Raw genomic sequence first — 26,021 nt, 5'->3', positions numbered from 1 at the left:
CAGGTAAGCATAAATTTTGTTTTCCTTGCCTGAGTTGCTCTAATTGCAATAAAAGGCCCCACTTTCTTCCATTTAAGTTTAGGGGAAAAGTTTGAGATTAGGGGACACTTTACATGTAACACAGATTTTGCTGTATACTATATCAAATGCCCATGTGGGCTAGGGTACGTTGGCGAGACCACCTGTACTGTCCGCGAACGTATCAATCAACATAAGCGCAATATCGGGACGAAAAACATAGATGCACCAGTTGCTAACCACTTTTTGACTGTTGGTCACAATCTGAGTCAGCTTAGGTTTCAAATTTTAGAACATGTCAAACACCCTAGGAGAGGGGGTGATAAGATCAAAATGTTGAAAAGAAGGGAGATCTTTTGGATTAGTAAGCTTGGAACTATGTATGCCAAAGGGATGAACAGAGAACTAGATTTATCTCTGCCTGTAATATAAATGTATGATGAATTGTATACATTGTATGATCTTTTTCTTACTTGGGGTTTTGTTATAAAACCCCACTTCTTTGTTCAGCCATAACAATATTGACTGTGTGTTGCTATATATATTTTTATGCTGCTATATGTGAGGTGCAGGCCCACTAGGTGGCAGCACCATAGGTAAAACAGGTAAATGGGGTGTTGTTGGGGTGTGATTTATAGGGTTTTTAAGGCTTGTTAACTCCAGGTGTAACCATACATGACTAAGGACTAGCTCTGAAACGTTGTATGATTTGTGGTGGTTTGGCTGATTAAGCTGTATTAGCTTTAATAAATCTGTTGTAGAGATTTGTGGTGTTGGTGATTTACTACTGGGGGTATTGTGCATTACCCTCTGAGCTGGCACACCTTCACTGCCCCTATGTGCTGGAAGAATTTGGACTATTTATATATAATGGGTATTTGTAGGAACACTCACCCTGTGGGCACAGTTACTGCACAAACATATGCTCAAGGCGTCTCATATTACCCCATAAATCTGCCTAATTCTTGTGCAGTGGGAGCTTTATGGGAATGAGGCCCTAGTCAGTGACATCTGGGTGTCTGGTACAGCACTTTCCTCCGCTCATAAAGGATGGATTTGTAACTCCAGTTCTACAGAATGAAAACAAGGTTACTGGTCACATAGGCTGAGCCAGCAGTCAGCATTTGAGATGTTAGTGATCTCTATTTGCAGAGATTAAACCTTCATGTGGGATCCATCGGATGGGACCTGCTGCTAACGGTATGTTCTGTACATATTGCTCATGTCTTGTCAGTGGCGCTTTCTCTAAAGGGTCTCACGAGAAGTGCGACTATAGCACCTTCCACCGTATACATAACTAATACAGCACTCTGGGGACAGGAGAAGAAAGCAAATTCTGAAAAGGATAGTGCATTGAGGATTATTTTTTTTTATATATTTTATGTATTTGTGAATAAACAATCTGACTTTAATGCCCCTTTAATTGGTAAAAACGCAGGAGTATCACTTATGTGAATAAAGCTTGTTGTATCTCCAGACTAAGGTTTGCAGTAATAGTGAATATGCGGCACACATAAGCATTTGTACTACTGGGCTTATAAAGGACATAATGTTAATACTGTAACATTTTATTATTTATTTCTCTATATGAGTTTAGCCTGCAGACCTTAAAGTGATGGTAAACTGTCCCCTTTATAAAATCAGATCCGGAATGTTAGAGATATTTTAGATTAAGTTTAATTCATCAGTTGTGATGAAGATGCTATGTCTTACTATTTAATATAGATATGAAATTCAAATACCCCGCACTCCGCCGCCCACTTCAAAAGTCAATTTTTCTGTAAGCTAAAGGGTTTGAATCGTTCTCCAATCTCCATTCAGGGCTCTCCCCTTTGGGCACCTTTTGTTCTAGCTAGAGCGCTGATTGGAGAATGATTCAAACCCTTTAGCTTACAGAAAAATTTACATTTGAAGTGGGTGGCATGGCTGGGGGTGATACTCATGTGTAGTGTCTGTCATCTAGTGCACGCTCATGTATAGTATCTGTATGTAGCGCACACTTGTGTAGTATCTGTATGTAGCACACACTCATGTGTAGTGTCTGTATGTAGCGCACACTCATGTACAGTATCTGTATGTAGCGCACACTCATGTGTAGTTTCTGTATGTAGCGCACACTCATGTGTAGTATCTGTATGTAGCACACACTCATGTGTAGTGTTTGTATGTAGCGCACACTCATGTATAGTATCTGTATGTAGCGCACACTCATGTGTAGTGTCTGTATGTAGCGCACACTCATGTACAGTATCTGTATGTAGCGCACACTCATGTGTAGTATCTGTATGTAGCACACACTCATGTGTAGTGTTTGTATGTAGCGCACACTCATGTATAGTATCTGTATGTAGCGCACACTCATGTGTAGTATCTGTATGTAGCGCACACTCATGTGTAGTATCTGTCATGTAGAGCACACTCATGTATAATATCTGTCATGTGCATAACAATGAATATCATCCAGCACCCAGGTCACTTGCAAGCCACGTAGGGGTACCACCACACCCTACCAATAATTCCAAAAAGATTCTAAATAATGTGGCAGCAATGGTGAAGTTAAATTACTTTATTGAGCAAAGCAAAACACATGCATGTGTTTTGCTGTGCTCAATAAAATAATTTTTCACCATTGCTGCCACATTATTTGGAATCTTTTTAGTATCTGTCATGTAGCACACAATCATGTGTAGTGTCTGTATGTAGCACACAATCATGTGTAGTATCTGTATGTAGCGCACACTCATTTGTAGTATCTGTATGTAGCGCACCCTCATGTGTAGTGTCTGCATGTAGCACACACTCATGTGTAGTGTCTGTCAAGTAGCGCACACTCATGTGTAGTGTCTGTATGTAGCGCACGCTCATGTGTAGTATCTGTATGTAGAGCACACTCATGTATAGTATCTATCATTTAGCGCACACTCATGTCATTTAACCATGTTATGAATGTAACTGAACCCAAAGTATCAGCCCAACTCTCATTTCTTTTGTTTTATATATTGTGTTACAGATTTAACTGCTGAAAACAGCTGCTGTTGGCTCTGGGGATATTTTCCGTGTCCCACGGTTTGGGCATCTCTTTGGATATTTGTAATACCTGTTGTCAGGATATTTTGCTGCATCATCATAAATCTGGAACATGGACAAATGTAAACAGTTTTGCACTAAGGGACTCACTGAGTCAGGTCAGTAATAATAATCTGTAACCAGTTAAGTGCCCCCATCACTTGCACAGTAACCTACAAGCTTGCACCCCGAGGGTCACATAACGGTCTGAGGGCAGAATATGCTTTACCCCCGTCCGAAAAGAGAGGGGCATGAAATTTAAATAAAGCTTCAGGATTCAGAAAGAGTGTATCATTTAAAAAGTGTCCATTATCAAATATAATTACTTATCTCTCTATAGTTTCCATGAGAGCATACTGAGGTAGGATTAGTAGTGTGCACATGACTTGTGCACTATATATCAGATTTTTGCATCAATGACGTGTGGACACTCCTAATGCTTCCTCAGTATGCTCTCATGGGAAGGAGCTGTTACAAAAAGGAAACCTAATTGTTCTCTAGTTTAATAAACCTCTAATGATCAGCATTTTACAGCACTGCTCTGTTGTCGTCATTAATATCAGCCTCCAACACTGCTCATGTATCTTGTGCTTCTGTGACAGTTCTTGTCACATATTTAATCAGCTTTTCCCGTTATGTTGTCAGTAGAACTTGTGAAACACAGAAATGGAAGCTTTGTGTAACGCTGGCAGATTTATTAACGCTTAGATCAATTAGCAAGAAATGTCTTATGGGCTCAGACGATATATGTCCCAGCCGGCGCCTTGTTAGATGTTTGGTGATCACTTTATTTAAACTGTAAATCCCTTTCATAAGAACAGGTTGTCTGACATAAGTACTGACTCCATCTGTCTCTGGCTGTGATCAGCTAATGACTCTGGCAAGAAACAGGTTAATGTCACAACTGCTTGCTAATCCAGAGAAGATTTGTGCAGACGTTCTCCTGCACTTCCTTGTGTCCCAGTCAGTTTAACCCCCTGTTACTGTGTCATGTGATGTCATGTTGGCATTTACATGTGCCTTTGTTTTAGTGACAATACCTCCCATAGGCAGGTGCCCTAACCTGAGGCAGCTGGCACACTGTGCCCGCGCTGTTACTTTAATTTGCACACAGAGCATTCAAGAATGAAGAACACAAAGCTGTATGGCACAAGCATCCTCGCAAGGACGCTTTCTCCTGTATTTGTTCTGAATAAATGGTATAAATTCTGCACAAATGTTATAATATGTAATTAGGAGTAAGTTTAGGGCATGAAGTTTAGTTTTGAGAGCTCTGTCCTGTTATTTGTGTGTACAGATCAGCATATGCCCAATGCACTGTGTCCCCCTGTGAGGTGTCCTGTTATTTGTGTGTACAGATCAGCATATGCCCAATGCACTGTGTCCCCCCCGTGAGGTGTCCTGTTATTTGTGTGTACAGATCAGCATATGCCCAATGCACTGTGTCCCCCGTGAGGTGTCCTGTTATTTGTGTGTGCAGATCAGCATATGCCCAATGCAGTGTCCCCCCCGTGAGGTGTCCTGTTATTTGTGTGTACAGATCAGCATATGCCCAATGCACTGTGTCCCCCGTGAGGTGTCCTGTTATTTGTGTGTGCAGATCAGCATATGCCCAATGCAGTGTGTCCCCCGTGAGGTGTCCTGTTATTTGTGTGTACAGATCAGCATATGCCCAATGCAGTGTGTGTCCCGTGAGGTGTCCTGTTATTTGTGTGTACAGATCAGCATATGCCCAATGCAGTGTCCCCCCGTGAGGTGTCCTGTTATTTGTGTGTACAGATCAGCATATGCCCAATGCAGCGTGTCCCCCCTGAGGTGTCCTGTTATTTGTGTGTACAGATCAGCATATGCCCAATGCAGCGTGTCCCCCGTGAGGTGTCCTGTTACTTGTGTGTACAGATCAGCATATGCCCAATGCAGTGTGTGTCCCCGTGAGGTGTCCTGTTATTTGTGTGTACAGATCAGCATATGCCCAATACACCGTGTTCCCCCAGTGAGGTGTCCTGTTATTTGTGTGCACAAATCAGCATATGCCCAATGCAGTGTCCCCCTGTGAGGTTTCCTGTTATTTGTGTGTACAGATCAGCATATGCCCAATGCAGTGTCCCCCCCCCCTGAGGTGTCCTGTTATTTGTGTGTACAGATCAGCATATGCCCAATGCAGTGTGTCCCCCGTGAGGTGTCCTGTTATTTGTGTGTACAAATCAGCATATGCCCAATGCAGTGTCCCCCTGTGAGGTTTCCTGTTATTTGTGTGTACAGATCAGCATATGCCCAATGCAGTGTCCCCCTGTGAGGTGTCCTGTTATTTGTGTGTACAGATCAGCATATGCCCAATGCAGTGTCCCCCCGTGAGGTGTCCTGTTATTTGTGTGTACAGATCAGCATATGCCCAATGCAGTGTCCCCCCATGAGGTGTCCTGTTATTTGTGTGTACTGATCAGCATATGCCCAATGCAGTGTCCCCCCTGTGAGGTGTCCTGTTATTTGTGTGTACAGATCAGCATATGCCCAATGCAGTGTCCCCCCATGAGGTGTCCTGTTATTTGTGTGTACTGATCAGCATATGCCCAATGCAGTGTCCCCCCCCGCAAGGTGCCCTGTTATTTGCTTGTAGAGATCAGTATACACCCCATGTACCGTGTCCCTGTGAGGTGTTCTGTTATTTGTGTAAAGAGATTAGTATACGCCCCAATCACTGTTCCACCCATCAGGTGTCCTGTTGTTTAGTGTATAGATCAGTATACGCCCCATGCACCAGGTTGACTTTGAGGTGTTCTGTTATAGTATTTCCATCTTAATGGGAGGAGAGTCCACTGCTTCATTCATTACTTGTGGGAATTAAGAACCTGACCACCAGGAGGAGACAAAGACACCCCAGCCAAAGGCTTAAATACCTTCCCTCATCCCCCAGTCATTCTTTGCCTTTAGTCACAGGAGGTTGGCAGAGAAGTGTCGGAAGATTCGGAGTAGTCTCTTATGGAGGGAAGTACTCTTCGAAATGGGACTGAAGTTTTAAGTAGTCCTGTCAGCCTCTCAGTGAGAGCATGGGTGAATGTTAGAGTCTGGAAATGCAGGGAGAGTCTTTCTGCGAAACAGCTCCATTAGCAATCAGCGTTGACGAGTTTCGCTGCCTGCTTTTCTTCTCTGAAGTCCATGTCAGGAGCGATGCTACTACCCTGCCTCACTTGAAGGGCCGTGTCCCTGTTCCATGGCGTTGATTCTGGTAACATTGTTTCATTTATATATTTTTGAAAACGCAAGAAGACAGGGTCACTGTGTGGCTCCTTTATTTTTATAGAATCTAGGGTAATTTCTCGTAATGAGGTTATTGAACAGGGGAGATTTTATTATGCATAATATTGTTTATTGTGTTTCTTCTGCATTTGTGTCAGTGTGGAACAGTCAGTTCATTAGCGAGAGATTGAGGTAGGCTTTTTTTGGTGCGTCTCTCTCTCGAGTGCAGGGGCGGTCCTACATGGCACTCCATGTGACCGGGTGTGGCCTTCATAACTTCCTCTTTTTCGACTTTTGTTCAGAGGAGACGAAAGCTGTTTCTTGTAGTCCGGAACATATGAGGTGGTGAGTGCCCCGGCCATTGGGATATAAAGGTGCCATTTATTTTTTGATCAAGTCCGTAATAAAGGCGCAAGCTATGGAGGACTCTGATATATTAGATTAGAGGATACTCCCTCTTTATCTAAACCTATTAACTGTGTATATTGTGAGGAGTTTCCAGTCGAACCGCCTACCCAACTCTGTTCCACTACTTTGACAATATTGCTATATCCAAAAAGAATAAAGTATTTATTAAGACTGAGTCGTCCTCCTCTGAGGGTTCTCCGCCCTGCGAGGTGCGTTCCCTACAATAATTTCCGTTTACACAAGCAGTTCCCCAGGGCACTACTAATCCTCCTGCGGGAGGGGCCCTTTGGCCTCCAGACTTCGCAGATCAGTTACAGACGGCGGTTTCTCCGGCCATTAATGCAATGCCTTGTCCTACTAGTGCAAGCGAAGGTATGGCACTGCTATCCATCTCAGGGGTCTTCGACTCCACTGGATGTCTCAGATTATTCGCTAAGGAGGACAACTCCGAGTTATCGGAGGATGCCGCTTCTGGGTCGGAATCGGCTACTTCTAGGCCTTGGTCCGCGGAGGAACCAGATTTTAAATTTAGGATGGAGCATTTGCGCTTTCTGCTGAAAGAGGTGCTTGCTATGTTGGAAGTTCTAGAACCGAAGCTACCGGAAAAACCTTCAATCCCTAAACTGGATAGGGTTTACGAGGACAGGGTAGTGCCCCAGGCCTTCCTGGTTCCTGTCAAGATGGCTAACTTTATTAAGAAGGAATGGGAGAAACTTGGTTCTTCCTTTTCACCCTCTTCTTCTTTTAAAAAGCTTTTCCCCATTCCGGATGCACAGCTTGAACTGTGTTGAACGAGGCCTGAAGAAGAGGCGTTTTAGACCCTTGGGTTCTGGAGGTCGTAGCCCAGGGTTACAGGATAGGTTTCACGTCATATCCGCCCAGAGGCAGATTCCTCCTGTCAAACATATCTTCAAGACCAGAAAAGAGAGACGCCTTCCTGGGGTATGTGAGGGATCTCTTATCTCTCGGGATAATCGTCCCAGTCCCTCCGGCAGAAAGAGGTCTGGGGTATTATTCAAACCTTTTTGTGGTCCCAAAGAAGAAGGCACGTTTCGTCCAATTCTGGACCTAAAGGCCCTAAACAAGTTTTTGTCAGTTCCATCGTTCAAGATGGAGACGATCAGGTCAATTTTGCCCCTGGTTCAAGAAGGGCAATTCATGACGACTAAAGACCTGAAGGACGCTTACCTTCACATTCCAATCCACAAGGATCACTTCAGGTTTCTAAGATTCGCTTTCCTAAACCAGCACTTCCATTTTGTGGCCCTTCCGTTTGGTCTAGCGACTGCCCCAAGAGTCTTTACAAAGGTTCTGGGAACTCTTCACTCAGTAGCGAGAGCCAGAATGATTGCAGTGGCACCTTATCTGGACGATATCCTGGTCCAGGCTCCGTCCTACAGTCTTGTGGAGGATCACTCAAGAGCTCTTCTCCTTTGGTCCCACGAGTGGAAGATAAATGAAGGAAAGAGTTAATTGGTCCCCAGCAACAGGGGGGAATTCCTGGGTACGATAATAGATTCTTCAGCCATGAAGATATTCTTTGTAGTGTTGTGCTTACTTCCTGATTTTGGTTAGATGGCACATTGAGGCTTCCATACAAAGATGATGTCAAGTGGGCTGTGCTTTAGAATCAAAACCGTTCAGAGAAGCCATCTTGTGACAGTTTGGGTGATGCAGTTATAAAGTACAAGTAACAAGGACTGAACCTCAGTATCTGACAAGTGCTGCTACTAATAAGTTTAATGTCAGCTACAGATCACTGCAGCAGGATACAGCATCAGCTAGTCAGGAAGAGTAAGAACTCTGTTACACATTACAGTTATAAGTATATTGCACTTATACAGTTAACAGTTATACAGTTATTAGTTACTCTGGATTACTGGCTACAGAACAGACTTTATACAGCTGGTCAGGTAGTTCCCTTGTCATCTTGCATACTACCTGATACTGAGATTACTACTGTGCTGCATACACAGTGCACAGGACTGCTAATATAAGGAGTGCAACAGCCAATCATTATAAAGGACTATATATGTGTATATATCCATATTACTGTGTGCAAATCTACAGGAGCCACCTTATGTAATCCAATAAATAAAGTGCCAGTTTACATTTAGAAGTTGCAAGTGCATCATTCATATAAAGAGTTAATGTTGCTATGTAAGGACATTACATCTGGCAACGAGTTTACTACCACAAACTCACACTATAATGGCTGTATTTGGAGCATTGAAAGAATTCGACCCTGACACAGATAACTGGGTTTCCTGGACTGAAAGGCTACAGCAGTATTTACTTGCCAATGACATTGGAGATACTACGTCTGTTGCTGTCTGTCTGACGACTATTGGTGCTAAAACATATGAGATTCTAAAAGACCTGCTACACCCAGAAAAGCCAGCCACCAATTCTTTGTCTGAAATAATACAGATCTTAACACAACATTTCCAACCACGGCCATTAGAGATTGCTGAGCGGTTCAAGTTTTATAGCAGGCGCCAAGGGGTACAAGAGACACTATCTACATTTGCAATAATTTGAAAGAAATTGGCTATCGCCTGTGCTTTTGGGGAGTATCTGAATATTGCCCTTAGAGATCAGTTTGTTATGGGTATCAGTACAGAATCTATTCAAAAGCGACTTTTGACAGAGGAGAGCCTGACCTTCCATAAAGCACTAGAAATTGCTTCTGTTTTGGAACAGGCCACACGAGACACCAGTTTACTGCAGACGCATTCCCACACTAAGGAAGAACAGGTATTTTTCTCTAATGTGAAACAATAGACTAAACCAGGCAGTAAATATTCAGCAAAAGCAACATTGCCTATTAACTGTTACAGATGTGGAGCACAGAATCATGTAGCTTTTGAATGCAGATTTTAAAATGCTCGATGTCATGGCTGTGGTAAAATAGGACACTTAAAGAAGGCTTGCAGAGGATCTCAGCAGTGTGTCTCAAGCAAAACACATAAGAAGGGAAATTACCACATGGCTTATAAGGGAGCCACATCAGATTCAGAAGAGGAAATGACTGGTCAGAGTTTGACTGTATACACCATGGCAGCAGGGTCTGAGCCTTTGACCGTTCATGTTAATATTGAAGGAAAAGATTTGACAATGGACTTAGATACTGGGGCTGCAGTTTCAGTTATGACAATTAAAGATTGGAAACAGCTGAAAATTCCAGTATTGCTGCAGCCCACTACCTTGAAGCGACAATCATACTCCAGAGAAGTCTTGACGCCACTGGGGTGTGCATCTGTATCTGTGTGTACAAACAGTAAAACTGCCAATCTTATACTATATATGCTAAAATCAGGTGGCCCACCTCTTTATGGAAGGGACTGGATACGGGCCCTTGGCATGCCTGAGAGCCTCAAAAACAGTGCAGTTCATCACATTGGAGTTGATTGTGCCCAGTGGATTCAGAACATTAAGACCAAATATGCCCCAGTGTTTTAAAATGTTCTGGGGAAAGTTAAGAACAAAAGGGTACGGTTACAGTTAAAACCTGGAGCTAGGTCAAAGTTTTTCAAAGCACGAACTGTGCCATTTGCTTTAAGGGCAGGAGTTGATGCTTCTCCTATTGTACCAGTAAGGAAAAAAGATAGACAGATCCAAATTTGTGGAGACTTTAGGATGGTGTTGAATGAACAGTTAGCAGTGGATAAGTATCCATTACCCAGGACAGAAGAGATTTTTGCTAACTTAGCTTGGGGACAACATTTCACAAAGATTGATTTAAAAAATGCTTACCTTCAACTTGAGGTACATCCAGATTCCCGAAAGTTACTCACAATCAATACTCACCATGGTTTATTTCAAAATAATCGTATGGTCTTTAGCATTGCTCCTGCACCAGCCATCTGGCAACGCACCATGGAAGAACTGTTAAATGGACTACCCCATGTCCAATGCCTTTTAGATGACATATTAATCATGGGCAGGATGGAGGAAGAACATTGACACAATGTAGAGAGGTTACTGCAGCGGCTAATGACCTACGGGTTGAAGGTCAACTTGGAGAAGTGTGCTTTCATGCATGACACATTAGAATTTTGTGGCAATGTTATAGATTGTCATGGTCTACACACTGCTGATGACAAAAGTAAAGGCCTTGCAAGAAGCTCCTATACCACAGAATGCATCACAACTACGATCATACCTTGGTCTCCTTAACTATTACCACCGTTTTCTTCCACAGTTAGCCCATATGTTACACCCACTACATCAGCTTCTTGAAACAAATCGACCCTGGTTGTGGAGCAGTGAATGCAATCAAGCCTTCCAGGAATCCAAGTACCTACTCCTGTGTTCCCGCATGTTAATGCACTATGATCTTCAGAAACCACTCATGATAACATGTGATGCTTCACCTTATGGTTTAGGGGCTGTCTTGTCACACACGATGCCAGATGGGACAGACCGACCGGTAGCCTTTGCTTCTCGTTCTCTAACAACGGCAGAGAAGAACTATTCCTAATTAGACAAGGAAGCATTGGCCATTGTATGGGCTGTTAAGAAGTTCCATAACTATATTTATGGTAGAAAATTTACTCTCTTAACTGACCATAAGCCACTGCTGACCATCTTTAATCCAAGGAAGGGAATTTCAACCACTACAGCAGCTAGATTGCAAAGGTATGCTCTAACTTTGGGAGCGTATCATTACTCCATCAAATATCGGGCCCATGCTTCCCATGGCAATGCTGATGCAATGTCCAGGCTTCCACTAATGAATTCCTCACCAGTTGTTCAGGAAAGCTTTCCAAGTGTGTGTTTTATGGGTATAGTACATGCCAAACAAATTGCAAAGGAGACAGCTTGTGATACTGAATTACAACTTCTGGCAAAGTTTTTGAGAGATGACTGGCCAAGAACCAGCTGTGATGTGCAGCGAGCATACATACTTCGAGCGAAAGAACTCACACTCAGAAATGGATGTATTTTATGGGGTGAGAGAGTTCTGGTTCTTAACGGGCTACGGCAAGCTACGTTAAAACTCCTTCATGAAGGACACCCAGGCATTGTCAGAATGAAACAGGATGCTAGGGGTCATGTTTGGTGGCCGGCCATTGATAAGGACATTGAGAACTATGTTATAGCATGCAAAGGGTGTGTTCAAGCTCAAGGACAGCTTCCACGAGGAGCTGTACAACCACGGGACTGGCCTACTACTCCTTGGGAGAGGCTACATTTGGACTTTGCTGGTACTATTGATGGAATCTCATACTTAATCATAATTGATGCACACTCTAAGTGACCAGAAGTAATTCCAATGACAAGGACTACAACTACTGAAGTCATAACAGCATCGGAAAGAATGTTTTTAGTATTTGGGTTGCCAAGAAAACTGGTCACAGACAATGGCCCCCAGTTTGTGTTACAAGACTTCCAGAATTTTTTTACATACAAATGGAATTCACCATCATTGGACGGCACCATATCACCCAGCCACCAATGGGCAAGCAGAGAGATTTGTCCAAACTTTAAAAGGGCACTGAAGGCTCTAAAAGCAGAGAAGCAGCTGAATACTAAAAACATTTTACAATTTTTGCAACAATATAGGGTTACTCAACACCCCACCACGGGAGTTGCCCCAGCTCAATTATTGTTTGTCAGAAAGATCCATACAAAGCTGGATTTAATCACACCAGATGTAGCAGAAACAGTCTGCATCATGCAAGATAAAATGAGTGGGAAAACCTTCACAAACCTACACAGAAGGAGACTTGGTCTGGTATAGGGTGTACCATACAGAGGAAAAATGGGCACCAGGTGTAGTTGCCCAGGTTGAGGGCCTAAAGATATATGTGATAACCACACAATCAGGTGTGTGTCACCGCCATGTGAATCAACTACGACCACGGCTAGAGAAGAGAGAACAGGCTGGCGAGGACCATCACATACGAAAGCAATCCGACAATGACTTTAATATCTGGGGGGGGGTGTTTGGCATGATCCAAACACTGGCTCTGACTCCGCTACAGAAGATGACTCAGAAATACCAGCCTCTATAGAAGAACCTTGTAATGACAAGCCAGGAAATTTTATCCAGGACCACAATAGTCATGCTTGTACTCCCAGGCAACGAACACCTGTTGTTCGTTGGTCTCCTGAAGTGAATTTCAGAGACACTCGCCGGAGGCAACATGCAACATATCAGAGAAACTTTCGTCAAAGGAAGAAACAAGAAGCAGCTTTCACATCCACAATATAAGAGGATGCTGGAGAAGACTGATTTATCTTACGGTTGTTGTTGTTGTGCAGTAAAAAAAAAAAAAAAAGTAGGAAAAGAGATGTAGTGTTGTGCTTACTTCCTGATTTAGTTAGATGGCACATTGAGGCTTCCATACAAAAGATGATGTCATCAAGTGGGCTGTGCTTTAGAGTCAGAACAGTTCAGAGAAGCCATCTTGTGACAGTTTGGGTGATGCAGTTATAAAGTACAAGTAACAAGGACTGAACCTCAGGCTCTGACAAGTGCTGCTACTAATAAGTGTAATGTCAGCTACAGATCACTTCAGCAGGATACAGCATCAGCCGGTCAAGAAGAGTAAGAACTGTCAGTTACACATTACAGTTATAAGTTATATTGCAGTTATAAATTACTCTGGATTACTGTCTATAGAACAGACTTTATAAAGCTGGTCAGGTAGTTCCCTTGTCATCTTGCATACTACCTGATACTGAGTTTACTATAGTGCTGCATACACAGTGACAGTGTACAAAACTGCTAATAAAAGGAGTGCAGCAGCCAATCATTATAAAGGACTATATATGTGTATATATCCATATTACTGTGTGCAAATCTACAGGAGCAACCTAGTTATGTAATCCAGTAAATAAAGTGCCAGTTTACATTTAGAAGTTGCAAGTGCATCATTCATATAAAGAGTTAATGTTTGCTATGTAAGGACATTACATTCTTGACAGATCAGATACGTTGCAAGCTTGCGTCCAACTGTCTAGCTCTTTAGACATCCTTCAGAACATATGTGGCCAGGTGTATGGAGGTGATCAGGCTCATGGTATCCAGCATAGATGTCATTCCATTCGCCATTGTTGAGACAATGGAACGGCAATCATTCAGATCTGTCCCAACAGATATCTCTTGACAGAACAGTGAGGGAGTCCCTATCTTGGTGGACCCGACTGGGGCAGTTGTCACAGGGGACAACCTTTTTGAGACCATCCTTGGAGATTGTGACTACGGATGCAAGTCTATCAGGATGGGGAGCTGTTTGGGGTGCCAGAAAGGCACAGGGCAGATGGACTTGAGAGGAGTCTACCTATAAATATTTTGGAACTTCGAGCGATATTCACCGCTCTGAGGGCTTGGCCCCTTCTGGGTTTGCTCGATTCATTAGATTCCAATCTGACAACATTACCTTGGTGGCTTACATAAACCACCAGAGGGGGGCCCAGAAGCTCCCTAGCCATGAGGGAAGTATCTCGGATTCTAGAATGGGCAGAGACTCACAATTGTTCGCTCTCAGCGATCCACATTCCGGGTGTGGACAACTGGGAAGCAGATTTTCTGAGCAGACAGACGTTTCATCCTGGGGAATGGTCTCTCCATTCCGAGATGTTCGCGGAGATCTGCAACAGATGGGGGACGCCAGAGATAGACCTCAGGCTGAACTGATAGATGCTTTGGCAGTACCCTGGGACTTCAACCTAATTTACATATTTCCACAGTTGCCTCTTTTACCTCGTGTAGTGGCCCGCATCAAGCAGGAGCAAGGTTCGGCTATTCTGATCTGTCGTGGCCAAAGAGGATGTGGTTTGCAGATCTGGTGGGGATGTCGTCATCTCCGCCGTGGAGGTTACCTTGTCGCAGGGATCTGCTAGTTCAAGGCCCCTTTCTACATCAAAATCTTGATTCTGTGAGGCTGACTGCGTGGAGATTGAACGGCTTGTCTTAGCCAAGAGAGTTTTTTTTGGAAAAGGTGATTGACACTATCATTCAGGCCAGGAAGCCGGTCACAAGACGCATCTATCACAAGGTGTGGAGGACCTACTTGTCCTGGTGTGAGGAACGAGGATATCCCTGGCATAAGGTTAGGGTATCCAGGATTTTGGCTTTTCACCAGGACAGTCTGGATAAAGGCCTTGCCGCCAGTTCCCTAAGGGGACAGATCTCAGCTTTATCTGTACTGTTGCATAAAAAACCTACGGAGCTTCCTGATATTCAGTCCTTTGTTCAGGCTCTGGTTAGAATCAGGCCTGTCTTCTGGAATCCAGCTCCTCCTTGAAACTTAAACTTAGTTCTTAAGGTTTTGCAGAGGGTTCCGTTTGAGCCTATGCATGCTCTTGACATTAAGGTTCTTTCATGGAAAGTCCTGTTATTACTGGCTATTGCATCGGCACGCAGAGTCTCTGAGTTGGCGGCCTTGCAATGTGAACCGGCCTACCTTTTTTTTTCATGCTGATAAGGCTGTTCTTCGCACTGGATTGGGATTCCTTCCCAAGGTGGTATCGAGTCGTAACGTTAATCAAGAAATAGTAGTTCCTTCTTTGTGTCCTAACCCTTCTTCTTCGAAGGAGAGGTTACTTCATAATCTGGACGTGGTTCGGGCTTTGAAGTTTTATCTTCAGGCTACGAAGGAGTTCAGACAGACTTCGTCCTTATTTGTTGTGTACTCAGGGAAGCGCAGGGGGCAAAGGGCCTCTGCCACTTCTCTATCCTTTTGGTTGAGTAGTATGATCCATCTGGCATATGGGACAGTGGGACACAAGCCTCCTCAGAGGATTACGGCTCACTCGACTAGAGCTGTGGCCTCTTCTTGGGCCTTTAAGAATGAGGCTTCTATGGAGCAGATTTGCAAGGTGTCCACTTGGTCTTCCTTACATACGTTTGCAAAATTTTATAAATTTGACGTTTTTGCTTCGGCTGAAGCAGCTTTTGGGAGAAAGGTTCTGCAGGCTGTGGTGCCCTCAGTTTAGGGTCTGCCTCCTTTGCCCTCCCATTTTTTTCATTCAGTGTCCTCTAGAGCTTTGGTATTTGTTCTCACAAGTAATGAATGAAGCAGTGGACTCACCTCTCATTAAGATGGAAAACATAAATTATGCTTACCTGATAATTTCATTTCCATCTGTGGGAGGAGAGTCCACTGCCCCCGCCCGTTTCTCCGGTGGGCAGACCTAAATTTAATTTTATTCTTCTGGCACCATTTATACCCAGATACTGTTCCTTGTTCCCTTGGCATAATGGGGATGAGGGGAGTGGGGGAGGTATTTAAGCTTTTGGCTGGGGTGTCTTTGCCTCCTCCTGGTGGCCAGGTTCTCAATTCCCACAAGTAATGAATGAAGCAGTGGACTCTCCTCCCACAGATGGAAATTAAATTATCAGGTAAGCATAATTTATGTTTTTTGTGTAGAGATCAGTATACGCTACATGCACTGTTACACCCATGAGGTGTCCTTTTATTGAGTGTAGAGTTCGGTATACGCCCCATGCACAGTGTCACCAGTGAGGTGTCCTTTTATATGTGTGTAGAGATTAGTATACACCCCATGCACCATGTCCCCTGTGAGGTGTCCTGTTATTTGTGTGTGGAGATCAGTATACGCCACATGCACCGTGCCCCCCAGAAGGGTTGCTGTTAATAAAGTGGCTAAGCTGTGTTTAGTGATAAACCAGACAATTACATATGAAACGTGTCCTCACTTTGTAAGCCTTCCATGGAGCCTAACTTTGCCTTGACCTTTTGACTGTCATGTTGGGCATACATCTAGGTTGTTTGCTTAAACCTTGTGTCTGTAGTGTTAAGCTAGGTTGTTTGCCTTGACCTTGTGTCTCTAGTGTTGTACATAAAGCTAGGTTGCTTGCCTTGACCTTGTGTCTCTAGTGTTGGGCATAAAGCTAGGTTGCTTGCTTTGACCTTGTGTCTCTAGTGTTGGGCATAAAGCTAGGCTGCTTGCCTTGTGTCTCTAGTGTTGGGCTTAAAGCTAGGTTGCTTACCTTGACCTTGTGTCTCTAGTGTTCGGCTTAAAGCTAGGTTGCTTGCCTTGACCTTGTGTCTCTAGTGTTGGGCTTAAAGCTAGGTTGCTTGCCTTGACCTTGGGTCTCTAGTGTTGGGCTTAAAGCTAGGTTGCTTACCTTGACCTTGTGTCTCTAGTGTTGGGCTTAAAGCTAGGTTGCTTACCTTGACCTTGTGTCTCTAGTGTTGGGCATAAAGCTAAGTTTCTTGCCTTGACCTTGTGTCTCTAGTGTTGAACATAAAGCTAGTTTACTTGCCTTGACCTTGTGTCTCTAGTGTTCGGCATAAAGCTAGGCTGCTTGCCTTGTGTCTCTAGTGTTGGGCTTAAAGCTAGGTTGCTTACCTTGACCTTGTGTCTCTAGTGTTGGGCATAAAGCTAGTTTACTTGCCTTGACCTTGTGTCTCTAGTGTTGTACATAAAGCTTGGTTGTTTGCCTTGACCTTGTGTCTCTAGTGTTGGACATAAAGCTAAGTTGCTTGCCTTGACCTTGTGTCTCTATTGTTGGACATAAAGCTAGGTTGGTTGCCATGTCCTTGTGCCTCTATTGTTGGACATAAAGCTAGGTTGTATGCCTTTACCTCGTGTCTCTAGTGTTGTACATAAAGCTAGATTGTTTGCCTTGACCTTGTGTCTCTAGTGTTGGGCATAAAGCTAGATTGTTTGCCTTGACCTTGTATCTCTATTGTTGGACATAAAGCTAGGTTGTATGCCTTTACCTCGTGTCTCTAGTGTTGTACATAAAGCTAGATTGTTTGCCCTGACCTTGTGTCTCTAGTGTTGGGCATAAAGCTAGATTGTTTGCCTTGACCTTGTGTCTCTAGTGTTGGGCATAAAGCTAGATTGTTTGCCTTAACCTTGTGTCTCTAGTGTTGGGCATAAAGCTAGGTTGTTTGCCTTAACCTTGTGTCTCTAGTGTTGGGCATAAAGCTAGGTTGTTTGCCTTAACCTTGTGTCTCTAGTGTTGGGCATAAAGCTAGGTTGTTTGCCTTAACCTTGTGTCTCTAGTGTTGGGCATAAAGCTAGGTTGCTTGCTTTGACCTTGTGTCTCTAGTGTTGGGCATAAAGCTAGGTTGCTTGCTTTGACCTTGTGTCTCTAGTGTTGGGCATAAAGCTAGGTTGCTTGCCTTGACCTTGTGTCTCTAGTGTTGTACATAAAGCTAGATTGTTTGCCTTGACCTTGTGTCTCTAGTGTTGGGCATAAAGCTAGATTGTTTGCCTTGACCTTGTGTCTCTAGTGTTGGGCATAAAGCTAGATTGTTTGCCTTAACCTTGTGTCTCTAGTGTTGGGCATAAAGCTAGGTTGTTTGCCTTAACCTTGTGTCTCTAGTGTTGGGCATAAAGCTAGGTTATTTTCCTTAACCTTGTGTCTCTAGTGTTGGTCATAAAGCTAGGTTGTTTGCCTTAACCTTGTTTCTCTAGTGTTGGACATAAAGCTAGGTTGCTTGCTTTGACCTTGTGTCTCTAGTGTTGGGCATAAAGCTAGGTTGCTTGCCTTGACCTTGTGTCTCTAGTGTTGGGCATAAAGCTAGGTTGCTTGCCTTGACCTTGTGTCTCTAGTGTTGGGCATAAAGCTAGGTTGCTTGCCTTGACCTTGTGTCTCTAGTGTTGGGCATAAAGCTAGGTTGCTTGCCTTGACCTTGTGTTTCTAGTGTTGGCATAAAGCTAGGTTGCTTGCCTTGACCTTATGTCTCTAGTGTTGGGCATAAAGCTAGGTTGTTTGCTTTGACCTTGTGTCTCTAGTGTTAGGCATAAAGCTTGTGTTGTTTCTCTTGTGTTGGGCATACAAGTAGGTTGTTTGCATGGATTTGTGTCTTTAGTATTGACATAAAACTAGGTTGTTTGCCTTAACCTTGTGTCTCTAGTGTTGGACATAAAACTAGGTTTTTTGCCTTGGCTTTGTGTCTTTAGTATTGATATAAAGCTAGGTTGTTTGCCTTAACCTTGTGTCTCTAGTGTTGGAAATAAAGCTAGGTTGTTTGCCTTAACCTTGTGTCTCTAGTGTTGTGCATAAAGCTAGATTGTTTGCCTTGACCTTGTGTCTCTAGTGTTGTGCAGCATAAAGCTAGGTTGTTTGCCTTAACCTTATATCTCTAGTGTTGTGCATAAAGCTAGGTTGTTTGCCTTAACCTTGTATCTCTAGTGTTGTGCATAAAGCTAGGTTGTTTGCCTTAACCTTATATCTCTAGTGTTGTGCATAAAGCTAGGTTGTTTGCCTTAACCTTATATCTCTAGTGTTGTGCATAAAGCTAGGTTGTTTGCCTTAACCTTGTGTCTCTAGTGTTGGAAATAAAGCTAGGTTGTTTGCCTTAACCTTGTGTCTCTAGTGTTGGGCATAAAGCTAGGTTGTTTGCCTTAACCTTGTGTCTCTAGTGTTGGGCATAAAGCTAGGTTGTTTGCCTTAACCTTGTGTCTCTAGTGTTGGGCATAAAGCTAGGTTGTTTGCCTTAACCTTGTGTCTCTAGTGTTGGACATAAAGCTAGGTTGCTTGCTTTGACCTTGTGTCTCTAGTGTTGGGCATAAAGCTAGGTTGCTTGCTTTGACCTTGTGTCTCTAGTGTTGGGCATAAAGCTAGGTTGCTTGCCTTGACCTTGTGTCTCTAGTGTTGTACATAAAGCTAGATTGTTTGCCTTGACCTTGTGTCTCTAGTGTTGGGCATAAAGCTAGATTGTTTGCCTTGACCTTGTGTCTCTAGTGTTGGGCATAAAGCTAGATTGTTTGCCTTAACCTTGTGTCTCTAGTGTTGGGCATAAAGCTAGGTTGTTTGCCTTAACCTTGTGTCTCTAGTGTTGGGCATAAAGCTAGGTTATTTTCCTTAACCTTGTGTCTCTAGTGTTGGGCATAAAGCTAGGTTGTTTGCCTTAACCTTGTTTCTCTAGTGTTGGACATAAAGCTAGGTTGCTTGCTTTGACCTTGTGTCTCTAGTGTTGGGCATAAAGCTAGGTTGCTTGCCTTGACCTTGTGTCTCTAGTGTTGGGCATAAAGCTAGGTTGCTTGCCTTGACCTTGTGTCTCTAGTGTTGGGCATAAAGCTAGGTTGCTTGCCTTGACCTTGTGTCTCTAGTGTTGGGCATAAAGCTAGGTTGCTTGCCTTGACCTTGTGTTTCTAGTGTTGGCATAAAGCTAGGTTGCTTGCCTTGACCTTATGTCTCTAGTGTTGGGCATAAAGCTAGGTTGTTTGCTTTGACCTTGTGTCTCTAGTGTTAGGCATAAAGCTTGTGTTGTTTCTCTTGTGTTGGGCATACAAGTAGGTTGTTTGCATGGATTTGTGTCTTTAGTATTGACATAAAGCTAGGTTGTTTGCCTTAACCTTGTGTCTCTAGTGTTGGACATAAAACTAGGTTTTTTGCCTTGGCTTTGTGTCTTTAGTATTGATATAAAGCTAGGTTGTTTGCCTTAACCTTGTGTCTCTAGTGTTGGAAATAAAGCTAGGTTGTTTGCCTTAACCTTGTGTCTCTAGTGTTGTGCATAAAGCTAGATTGTTTGCCTTGACCTTGTGTCTCTAGTGTTGTGCATAAAGCTAGGTTGTTTGCCTTAACCTTATATCTCTAGTGTTGTGCATAAAGCTAGGTTGTTTGCCTTAACCTTGTATCTCTAGTGTTGTGCATAAAGCTAGGTTGTTTGCCTTAACCTTATATCTCTAGTGTTGTGCATAAAGCTAGGTTGTTTGCCTTAACCTTATATCTCTAGTGTTGTGCATAAAGCTAGGTTGTTTGCCTTAACCTTGTGTCTCTAGTGTTGGAAATAAAGCTAGGTTGTTTGCCTTAACCTTGTGTCTCTAGTGTTGGAAATAAAGCTAGATTGTTTGCCTTGACCTTGTGTCTCTAGTATTGTGCATAAAGCTAGGTTGTTTGCCTTAACCTTATATCTCTAGTGTTGTGCATAAAGCTAGGTTGTTTGCCTTGGCTTTGTGTCTTTAGTATTGGACATAAAGCTAGAATGTTTGCCTTGACCTTGTGTCTTTAGTATTGACATAAAGCTAGGTTGTTTGCCTTGACCTTGTGTCTCTAGTGTTGTGCATAAAGCTAGGTTGTTTGCTTTAATCTTGTATCTCTAGTGTTGGGCATAAAGCTAGGTTGTTTGCCTTAACCTTGTGTCTTTAGTATTGGACATAAAGCTAGGTTGTTTGCCTTAACCTTGTGTCTTTAGTGTTGGACATAAAGCTAGAATGTTTGCCTTGACCTTGTGTCTTTAGTATTGACATAAAGCTAGGTTGTTTGCCTTAACCTTGTGTCTTTAGTATTGGACATAAAGCTAGTTTGTTTGCCTTGACCTTGTGTCTCTAGTATTGGACATAAAGCTAGATTGTTTGCCTTAACCTTGTGTCTTTAGTATTGGACATAAAGCTAGTTTGTTTGCCTTGACCTTGTGTCTCTAGTATTGGACATAAAGCTAGATTGTTTGCCTTAACCTTGTGTCTTTAGTATTGGACATAAAGCTAGGTTTTTTGCCTTGACCTTGTGTCTCTAGTATTGGGCATAAAGCTAGGTTGTTTGCCTTAACCTTGTGTCTTTAGTGTTTTGCTTAAAGCTGGGTCATTTGCCTTGACCTTGAGGCTGTGATATTAGCCATAAGTCTAGGTGAGCCTGTACCTTCTTTCCCTTCTATGTTTCTGTGCAGCTGCTAATAACAAGCTGATATATTGTGCAATTTGTGTGCACTAAAAAAAAAAACATTTCTTACTTTAACTAGTTAATGTTGACATTAACTATGGAATCTGCACAACAACGAATTTCTAACTTTAGATACAGCGTTAACAGCAAAGAAGATCTTCTGTCACATTCTGACACTTATGATTATATGGTGATTACCTTTTATAAATCACCTCCCCTTTCTCCTATGCTTAAGGCATTCCCTTCCCATTAGCAGGTGCAGCGTTAATTAATTGTGTTGTAAGAAATCTGTCTTTCTCTGCTGAAAACCAGCTGCATATTAAACCTGTCTCTGCTGACAGACTTTAATAACAGCAGGACTTTTGCTTATACTACCAACCTATCTTGAATGCTGGATTACCTCCTTAGTTTAAATCCATGCCCGTGGGTGTAGGTAAATGCTTGCCGTGTGTCGCTGGGTCATGCCTGTGGGTGTAGGCAAGTGCCTGCAGTGTGTCGCTGGGTCATGCCTGTGGGTGTAGGTAAATGCTTGCCGTGTGTCGCTGGGTCATGCCTGTGGGCGTAGGTAAATGCTTGCCGTGTGTCGCTGGGTCATGCCTGTGGGTGTAGGTAAGTGCCTGCCGTGTGTCGCTGGGTCATGCCTGTGGGTGTAGGTAAATGCTTGCCGTGTGTCGCTGGGTCATGCCTGTGGGCGTAGGTAAATGCTTGCCGTGTGTCGCTGGGTAATGCCTGTGGGTGTAGGTAAATGCTTGCCATGTGTCGCTGGGTCATGCCTGTGGGTGTAGGTAAGTGCCTGCCGTGTGTCGCTGGGTCATGCCTGTGGGTGTAGGTAAAGGCTTGTCGTGTGTCGCTGGTTCATGCCTGTGGGTGTAGGTAAGTGCCTGCCGTGTGTCGCTGGGTCATGCCTGTAGGTGTAGGTAAATGCTTGCTGTGTGTCGCTTGGTCATGCCTGTGGGTGTAGGTAAGTGCCTGCCGTGTGTCGCTGGGTCATGCCTGTGGGTGTAGGTAAGTGCCTGCCGTGTGTCGCTGTGTCATGCCTGTGGGTGTAGGTAAATGCTTGTCGTGTGTCGCTGGGTCATGCCCGTGGGTGTAGGTAAGTGCCTGCCGTGTGTCGCTGGGTCATGCCTGTGGGTGTAGGTAAATGCTTGCTATGTGTCGCTGGGTCATGCCTGTGGGTGTAGGTAAATGCTTGCCATGTGTTGCTGGATCATGCCTGTGGGTGTAGGTAAGTGCCTGCCGTGTGTCGCTGGGTCATGCCTGTGGGTGTAGGTAAATGCTTGTCGTGTGTCGCTGGGTCATGCCCGTGGGTGTAGGTAAGTGCCTGCCGTGTGTCGCTGGGTCATGCCTGTAGGGGTAGGTAAATGCTTGCTGTGTGTCGCTGGGTCATGCATGTGGGTGTAGGTAAGTGCCTGCCGTGTGTCGCTGGGTCATGCCTGTGGGTGTAGGTAAGTGCCTGCCGTGTGTCGCTGTGTCATGCCTGTGGGTGTAGGTAAATGCTTGCTGTGTGTCGCTGGGTCATGCCTGTGGGTGTAGGTAAGTGCCTGTCGTGTGTCGCTGGGTCATGCCTGTGGGTGTAGGTAAGTGCCTGCCGTGTGTCGCTGGGTCATGCCTGTGGGTGTAGGTAAATGCTTGCCGTATGTCGCTGGGTCATGCCCGTGGGTGTAGGTAAGTGCCTGCCGTGTGTCGCTGGGTCATACCCGTGGGTGTAGATAAGTGCTTGCCGTGTGTCGCTGAGTCATGCCCGTGGGCGTAGGTAAATGCTTGCCATGTGTCGCTGGGTCATGCCTGTGGGTGTAGGTAAATGCTTGCCGTGTATCGCTGGGTCATGCCCGTGGGTGTAGGTAAGTGCCTGCCGTGTGTCGCTGGGTCATGCCCGTGGGTGTAGGTAAGTGCCTGCCGTGTGTCGCTGGGTCATGCCCGTGGGTGTAGGTAAACGCTTGCCGTTTGTCGCCGGGTCTTGCCCGTGGGTGTAGGTAAGTGCCTGCCGTCTGTTGCTGGGTCATGCCTGTGGGTGTAGATAAATGCTTGCCGTGTGTCTCTGGGTCATGCCCGTGTGTGTAGGTAAGTGCCTGCCGTGTGTCGCTGGGTTATGCCCGTGGGTGTAGGTAAGTGCTTGCCGTATGTCGCTGGATCATGCCTGTGGGTGTAGGTAAGTGCTTGCCGTGTGTCGCTGGGTCATGCCTGTGGGTGTAGGTAAATGCCTGCAGTGTGTCGCTTGGTCATGCCCGTGGGTGTAGGTAAATGCTTGCCATGTGTCGCTGGGTCATGCCCGTGGGCGTAGGTAAATGCTTGCCGTGTGTCGCTGGGTCATGCCCGTGGGTGTAGGTAAATGCTTGCCGTGTGTCGCTGGGTCATGCCTGTGGGTGTAGGTTAGTGCTTGCCGTGTGTCGCTGGGTCATGCCCGTGGGTGTAGGTAAATGCTTGCCGTGTGTCGCTGGGTCATGCCCGTGGGTGTAGGTAAATGCTTGCCGTGTGTCGCTGGGTCATGCCTGTGGGTGTAGGTAAATGCTTGCCGTGTGTCGCTGGGTTATGCCCTTGGGTGTAGGTAAATGCTTGCCGTGTGTCGCTGGATCATGCCCGTGGGTGTAGGTAAATGCTTGCCGTGTGTCGCTGGGTCATGCCCGTGGGTGTAGGTAAATGCTTGCCGTGTGTCGCTGGGTCATGCCTGTGGGTGTAGGTAAATGCTTGCCGTGTGTCGCTGGGTCATGCCCGTGGGTGTAGGTAAATGCTTGCCATGTGTCGCTGGATCATGCCCGTGGGCATAGGTAAATGCTTGCCGTGTGTCGCTGGGTCATGCCCGTGGGCGTAGGTAAATGCTTGCCGTGTGTCGCTGGGTCATGCCTGTGGGTGTAGGTAAATGCTTGCCGTGTGTCGCTGGGTCATGCCTGTGGGTGTAGGTAAGTGCCTGCCGTGTGTCGCTGGGTCGTGCCCGTGCGTGTAGGTAAGTGCCTGCCGTGTGTCGCTGGGTTATGCCTGTGGGTGTAGGTAAATGCTTGCCGTGTGTCGCTGGGTCATGCCCGTGGGTGTAGGTAAATGCTTGCCGTGTGTCGCTGGGTCATGCATGTCGTCACCTGGATGAACTACAACTCCCTAAAGCTGAACGCAGACAAGACCGAAGTCCTCCTCCTCTGTCCCACCACATCCGCTTGGAATAATTCATGGTGGCCCACAGCCCTCGAACACCCTCCAACCCCCACCGACTATGCACAAAATCTAGGCGTCATCCTGGACTCATCGCTCTCCATGGACCGGCAAATCAACGTTGTCTCTTCTGCATGCTTCCACACACTTCACCTGCTGCGAAAGATCTTCAAATGGATCCCAACCGAGACCAGGAAGACTGTCACTCACGCCCTCGTCAGCAGCCGACTGGACTATGGTAACGCACTCTACGCCGGCACCACCATCAAGCTCCAAAAGAGACTACAGCGCATCCAGAACTCCTCGGCCAGACTAATCCTTGACATCCCTCGTCAATGCCACATCACCAAACACCTGCTGGACCTGCACTGGCTCCCCATCAACAAAAGAATAACCTTCAAGCTTCTCACCCACTCATTCAAGGCCCTCCACAACATCGGTCCCGAATACTTGAACCACCGCGTTACCTTCTACACCCCTACCAGACAACTTTGATCGGCCGACCAAGCCCTTGCTGTCATCCCCCGCATCAGGAAAACCACAGCGAGAGGCAGATCCTTCTCTCACCTGGCAGCCAAGACTTGGAACACCCTCCCGCTGCACCTCAGACAAGCTACCACCCTAACTAAGTTCAGAAAGGACCTCAAGACCTGGCTCTTCGACTGAACTGCAACCCTCAGCGCCTTGAGACCCTTACGGGTGAATAGCCACGCTTTAGAAGAACCCAATAGATAGATAGATAGAGGTAAATGCTTGCCGTGTGTCGCTGGGTCATGCCTGTGGGTGTAGGTAAGTGCCTGCCGTGTGTCGCTGGGTCATGCCCGTGGGTGTAGGTAAGTGCCTGCCGTGTGTCGCTGGGTCATGCCCGTGGGTGTAGGTAAATGCTTGCCGTGTGTCGCTGGGTCATGCCCGTGGGTGTCGGTAAGTGCCTGCCGTGTGTCGCTGGGTCATGCCCGTGGGTGTAGGTAAATGCTTGCCGTGTGTCGCTGGGTCATGCCTGTGGTTGTAGGTAAGTGCCTGCCGTGTGTCGCTGGGTCATGCCCCTGGGTGTAGGTAAATGCTTGCCGTGTGTCGCTGGGTCATGCCCGTGGGTGTAGGTAAGTGCTTGCTGTGTGTCGCTGGGTCATGCCCGTGGGTGTAGGTAAATGCTTGCTCTGTGTTGCTGGGTCATGCCCGTGGGTGTAGGTAAATGCTTGCTCTGTGTCGCTGGGTCATGCCCGTGGGTGTAGGTAAATGCTTGCCGTGTGTCGCTGGGTCATGTCTGTGGGTGTAGGTAAATGCTTAGATAAGTGCTTGCCGTGTGTCGCAGGGTCATGCCCGTGGGTGTAGATAAGTGCTTGCCGTGTGTCGCGGGGTCATGCCCGTGGGCGTATTTAAATGCTTGCCGTGTGTCGCTGGGTCATGCCTGTGGGTGTAGGTAAATGCTTAGATAAGTGCTTGCCGTGTGTCGCTGGGTCATGCCCGTGGGTGTAGATAAGTGCTTGCCGTGTGTTGCTGGGTCATGCCCGTGGGCGTATTTAAATGCTTGCCGTGTGTCACTGGGTCATGCCCGTGG

The 26,021-nt window shown here is 45.4% G+C and overlaps 1 protein-coding gene across 1 annotated transcript in view; it reads left to right on the top strand.

Annotated features, from left to right (window-relative positions):
* Positions 1-26,021, top strand: part of LOC128639756 (E3 ubiquitin-protein ligase MARCHF8) — a 441,938-nt gene that overhangs the window by 124,749 nt on the left and 291,168 nt on the right. Inside the window, exon 2 of the mRNA XM_053691882.1 lies at positions 3,029-3,203. The gene's annotated coding sequence lies outside the window, so the exon portion shown is untranslated. The remainder of the gene's footprint in view (positions 1-3,028; positions 3,204-26,021) is intronic.

The sequence above is a fragment of the Bombina bombina genome, chromosome 9, assembly GCF_027579735.1.
Source record: "Bombina bombina isolate aBomBom1 chromosome 9, aBomBom1.pri, whole genome shotgun sequence".
NCBI classification, from domain to species: domain Eukaryota; kingdom Metazoa; phylum Chordata; class Amphibia; order Anura; family Bombinatoridae; genus Bombina; species Bombina bombina.
This window is presented reverse-complemented; position numbering and strand designations above follow the sequence as displayed.